Below are 6,147 nucleotides of genomic sequence, written 5' to 3'. Positions count from 1 at the left end.
CCCGGGGCCCTGGGGGCAGCCCCCCTGGCCCTGTTCACACTGACTCAGAGCAGCTGGACCCCTCCCGCCTGAGCTCTGGGCTCTAAAAAGCTCCTCAGAGGCAGGGTCCACCAGCATCAGGTACCCAGAGCCGCTCCAGGGCCCCTGTCCACACGGGTTGTCATGGGACTCAAAACCATCCCCCTGCTGCCTCTCAGCCCTGCCCTAGGGATTTCTGTCCTTCCTGCGGGAGCCACGAGTGAGGCAGCCCCTCGCTGGGCACCAGGACGGCAGTGGGAATCAGGGTCCCTGCCCCCAGGGCAGACCAGTCAGGCCGGGAGACACAGGGAGCCAATGGTGCACCCAGAGAATGATGTGGCCTCCATAGGGTGACCGCAGTGGTTGCAGGGGGCAGGGGGTGGCCCAGTCTGGCCCCTGGGCTGGGGGCGGGCATCCCGGCAGGGGTCACATCCAAGCCGACATTGAAGGCTGAGTGGGAATTTGGGCACAGCTTCTGATGCAGTGAGTGGGAGGGTGTCCCCGTGCCCCTACCCCCAGTCCTGAGGTCCCTGGTCCCCCAGCCTGCCTGCCCTGAGGTCGGGGCCACACCCGCCCCACCACAGAGACTTCCTTGGGGAATGTCCTTCCCAGCGGCCTCTGTCCAGCCTCCAGGGTCGACCTTTGGCAGAACCCTCCCTGCCCCCCACCCTGTCCTTCCCAGCCCCGTGGCCTTCGCTGGAGCATGGACTCTGTCTTCCTGCCTCTGCCCGACTCTGCCAGGCGCGGTCTACACCCTCTCCACTCCATGGGACTGGTTCACACTGACATTCGAGGAATAGGCCAGGGAAGGCGGGTGGGGGTCACTCGGGGAGGAAGGAGTTCGGGACCCCGACCTTTGCCCACAGGATGGGGGTGAGTGGGGAGGGTGGAGGCCGGAAGAGAGAGATCAGGTGTGTTTTTAGGGACATCTGGCTTCTGAGACGGGCATGGACTGGAGGGCGGGGCCGGCGGTAGAGGCCCTGTGGAGAGAGAGAGAGACAGAGAGAGAGCCAGAGACAGAGACGGAGGAAAAGACAGGGACAGAGAGCGACAGAGAGAGAGGGGGGTAGAGAGATGGAGGCAGAGACAGAGTCAGAGATGCTGGCAGAAGGTGGGAGGAAGGGGGAGGAGGGGAGAGGAGGAAAGAGGGCAGGGGAAGGGAGGGGGAGAAAGAGGAGGGGAGGGAAGGGAGGAAGGGAGGGAGGATGGGATAAGGGGGCAGGGAGGGGGAGGGGAGGCTTCCACAGCCTCTCGGAGGCATCTGCTCTCCCCGGACCCTCCTGCTGGAACCTCCGCCACCTTCCTTGACCTGCAGGTGCTGCCTGACCTGCTGGGACCTCTCACTGCCCCTGCTGCCCTCCAGCTGAGGCCCCTCCTGCCCCTCCCAGGGCCCAGGGGCCCGCCCCCCCACTTCCAGCCAGGGCATCTATCCAAGGTCGCCGGCTTGCCCGCAGCCGGACACCTCCCACTCTTCCCTCCTGCGCAGCCTTATCTCCTTCCCGTGGGACGGGAGGTGCGGTTTACTTAGTTACTTGGCTAACTGCTCATGCCCCTCCTTTCCAGGCTCCCCCTCCTGGTAGCCCCCCAGGGCCCACAGGTCCCTGAGACCACTCAAGGGTCAGCCCCTTTCCAAACTCCAGGGTGGCCCAGGGGAAGGGACGGCAGGCCCAGCAGGCCTTCTGCTCTCACTAGAATTGTATTTGGAAACAACCAGGAAGACAGAGGCCAGAGACAGCGTTTGAATCCACTGCCCCTTCCATCCCCTCCCATCCCCTCCCCCGGCCTGGAGGAGCCCGAGAGGCACCACCCCACGGCTGCCGGGACCCCTGCGCCTCTCTCAAAGCCGAGAGGTCACGGGCACCTTGTGGAAAGTCCCGTTCGTCCATGACAACATGCCAGGGCATCTGCAGTCCCTCCCCTCCAGCAGCCCGAGGCCACCTCCTTCCACACCGAACCATGGCTCTCCGCCCACACCTGCCAGAACAACATTTTACTACAAAGGAAACACATGCTCAGTGAGGAAAATCGGAGGGTTTTCAACCACCAGCCGGAGATGAACACGGAGAGCTCCCTCAGTCCCCCGTGGGCGACGCACACACACTCACCCCTTGAAATTTCTGTCTGTGCCTGAGCTTTACTTAACATTATATCTTGAGTAATTTCCTTTTGTTAAATTAAAAATTTTAAGACTATATTTAAATTTGTTTTATGTTACTAACTTTTTGTTAGATTTTTCCTCCAAATGTCATTTTTGACATGGACCATCAGGCGTGCTCGGTGCTGCGTGTGCAGTCGTTTATCACAGAAAAATCCCCGGCACAGCACACCTCTGCCGCTTTCCACTTGTCCCCGTTCTAAGTATTGTCGTGGTAAATGTATGTGAACACACGTCTTTTTGTTACCGGTTGGCGGGTTGGTGAATTTTCGTAAAGCAGGAACATCCAAGATCACCCAGATCAAGAACAGAACATTCCAGAGCCCCTGAGGCCCTGCTCCCTACCAGGCACCCCTACCTCCCCCAAAGCAACCACCATCTGCAGGTCTGAAAGCGCAGCTGGGTCTGCTGTTCCTGAGGGGCACCCGACAGCATCCATGGTCTACACCTCCTGCTCCCGGCATCCACAGTCTACACTGCCTGCTCCAGGCCTCCAGGGCTCAGCGAGTTCCCGGGGTCTTTCCCGCCACCGCCCTGCCGGCTCCCTGGTGGAGGTGCCGGGGGGGGCCAGGGTTCATTCCTCTGTTCTAGCTGCAGGAGTCCAGCTGTGCCGTTACCACAGGAGCCACTCTGAAGCCTGTCCTCTCCTCCCGGCACGTGCGTGTCTGTCCCCCACGGGTGCCCAGCCCAAGCAGATGTGGCCAAACCACTCCCCGGGGGTGGAGCCCACCACCCGCCGGCCCCGGGGTTGTTCCACAGTCCCAGTCGCCAGCCCTCTTACTCAGTGGCCATTGTGTCCCCAGCAAGGGTGCATGTTACGTCTTTACTCTGCATTTCCCCGAGGCCTGTGACATCGCTAACCTCCCGGGAAATGCTGTTCAAATGCCCTTAGATCGTGGGGGGCTGACTCCTTCCCACTAATGTCCAGGACATTTTCGGGAGCCCTGGACAGGGCTCCACAGGCTCCTCCCCCCGGGCCCGGCCCGGTCCTCCGCCTGTGGGCGCTTCTAATGAACAGAAGTGCTCGTGGCAGCGTTGTCCGATCACCGCTCCTGTAAGTCCCTTCGCCTACCTCCCGGTCCTGCGGACATCCTCTCGCCTTCCGTCCAGAAGCCTTAGTGTTTCCTTACACGCTGAAGTCAGTGAGCCACTCAGAACTGAGTCTCCCGTGTCGTGTGAGGCAGCTGTCAGTCGAGAGCCTTCTTGTTGGAGGGGGAGGAATATTCAAATGCTGTGGCCCCGTTTACTCAAAATGTCACCCTTGCGCATCTTCCCCCAGAGCTGCCTTTGCGGTAAACCTCTTGGTGTCTGCGCGGTCTGTGTCTCCACGACACACTCTGCTCTTTTGGTCTCTTTGTCTACCTTTTCCTCAAGGGCAGGCAGCCTTCACTCCCGAAGTTTTATCACAGACTTCGTGTCTTCCAGCTGTGTTCTTCTGAGGCGGGAAGCCCCATAAAAAGACCGTCAGGACCCCCAGGCAGGGCCGCTGCTCTCCTGCCGGCCCCACCCGGTTCCCGGGCCCAGAGGCTCTAGCTCACTTTTTGCCTCTGAAACGGCTTACTTACCCCTAAAGTTCTATTGGTTCCCTGAGCTCACTCCTGATTGGTTATTTCCTTCACTCCTGATTGGTCCATTTCTACAAAGCTTGTCCCTAATTAGTCAATTTTTGTTACACCTTATTTGCATATGATGTTGCAAAGTGTAAGCTAGCAGCCTATAACAGCCTGTGCAACCCTGCAGACCGCGTCCAGAGCTTGGAGTGTTCACTCCTCTGGGCCCGCTGGCGTAGTAAAGCTGAGTTCTCCGTCCGACTCTCCGAGTGCTGCTCGGTCTCTTGCCCGGATCCTGGTTGCTGTCACGACTGAGCTGTAACAACGCTGGGCTGTAACACGTTTCTTCTGCAACACTTCAAGGGCACATACATCTTAGAACAAGCTTGTAAGTTCCCACGGAATGCCGTCTGGGACTTGGACCAAAGTGCATTCAATCTATGGGTCTACAGGTCGATTTAAATGGGGTCTTTAAAATACGGGGTTTTGCAAGCCATGAGCACAGCGTGCCCCTCCAACAGCACAGGCTTTCTCTTTCTCCGTAGTGTTTTACAGTTCTTCTGTCTGGAAGATCTTTTATTACATTTATTCTTGGGGTTTGACTTATTGGATGCTCTTGTGAATAACATTGTTTTTAACGTTCACCTTCTCATTGTGTACTGCTGACATGTGTGACAACACTATTTTTAGATGGAAATCTTTCTCTAATACGTTTAACCGTTGATTTTTAAAGATACCCTCAATACAAAATTATACCAACTGAAAAGGACAGTTTCAATTTAACACTTTCCCACCTTCTGCCTTTCACTCTCATTTTTCTCACCTCCTCACATGGTGTCCGGCTGCACCCCTGCCTCGCTCCCCATCTCGTGAGACGTTTTCAGTGTTTCCCCTTTGGGCCCATCGAGTGCGAGGGAGATGCTTGTGCAAACTCTTGTCGGATAAAGGAGTCCCCCTTCTACTCTGCGTGTACTGAGTCCCTTTATTCTGCTGGAACAGCCTGATGGACGTGTAAACGTCACCAAGTACAATTCAGTCTCTTTTCAGTGTGTTCACATCAGCCACCTCTACAGCCAGGGCCAGCACTTCCATCACGCCCCCAAGAACCCCACCTCGGGGGGCCTCCCCACCTGAGGGGCCTCCCCACCTCGAGGGGCCACCTCACCTCAAGAGGCCTCCTCTGTTTTGATGCGTGTTTACAAATACCCATCCCTGGGTTCTCTTAATGAACCGCTCATTTTTAACTTTAAAACAACCTTATCTTCCTGGGGTAATCCCAAATTGACCACAGTGCGTAGTAATTTATATCCCTGGATTCAGCTGACGACAAGTTAACTTAGGGTTTTACACCATGCTCCTTCACCCTGTGTGTCGATCCAGAATTCTGGTCACTTAGTTGGGGTCAGTTGCTTGGAGAGAATTTCGGGGCCGCGGACCACTCCCACCTCGGGAGCAGATGCAGACCCCACGTTGCTGTGATCCCACCAGCCAGCAGGACAGTCCGCCCACCGCACTTTTACTGACAATCAGTATTACTGGTTTTAATCTTTGCTAATTTTGTAAGTCTTAGAAAGCGCAGTTGAAATGGACCAGACGGCTTGTTTTGAAGCCTTGATAAAATTTTGTAAAATTTGGTGTCTTTTCAATCAGATGCCATCCCAACGGACACCCAGTCAGCTTCAGATTTTTCTCACATTTGTGCTAAGAGGATGGCTCACGCTCCAAATCCGCGGGAAAGGAAGCTGAGCAGCCGCGTTATGAAGTCTTCCTGTGCCGGGCAGGACGGCGCCATCCGAAAGCCTTAGGACAGGACGGGTTATCTGTGACTCCTGACGGCCCAGCCACACCCGGGCTTTGGAAGCCATCCAGCACGAGAGGCAGGGCAGGCAGCGGTGGGGGCCGGGGACAGTCTCGGGATCTCCCGGGTCAGTAACCTTTGCCTCTCCATCCTGCGTCTTCATGGAGACGCCTGTTTATAAGGCTCGAGTCACTGCGTAGTAGCCTCGGAAGTCTCGGGACCTCTGACGCTCCTCCGTTCAGACCCCGCCCAGGCCCAGTCTCATCGACTTGTGGGCCCAGAGGCGAGCCACAGGGTCAGAATCACCCCTGCCTGAGAGCCCTGTCTGAACGCAGAGGGATGCAGCTCCCAGGCCCTGCCCACTGGGAGTGGGGGTCCCCGGAGCACCTGCCTGAGTGCGCCTGAACCCAGGGACGCAGGCTTCCCGCTGCACTCACCTGGCCAGGTGGGAGGCCAGAGTCCCCTGGAGGCCCCTTCCTGTGTTTGTTTACTGCTGGGTTGTCCAGAGAACAGGTTGTTACCGACCTGGGTCTTTGAGGAAATAGCCCCAAGATAAGCTGGGACAGGATGCAGTGAGATCCTGCCTTCCTCACGATAACAGCTGCCTTGGCCCGCGGGCGCCGGGG

Source organism: Camelus dromedarius, chromosome 3 (genome assembly GCF_036321535.1).
Source record: "Camelus dromedarius isolate mCamDro1 chromosome 3, mCamDro1.pat, whole genome shotgun sequence".
In the NCBI taxonomy this organism is placed as follows: Eukaryota; Metazoa; Chordata; class Mammalia; order Artiodactyla; family Camelidae; genus Camelus; species Camelus dromedarius.
The sequence above is the reverse complement of the archived record's forward strand: the minus strand, read 5'-3'. Positions refer to the sequence as shown.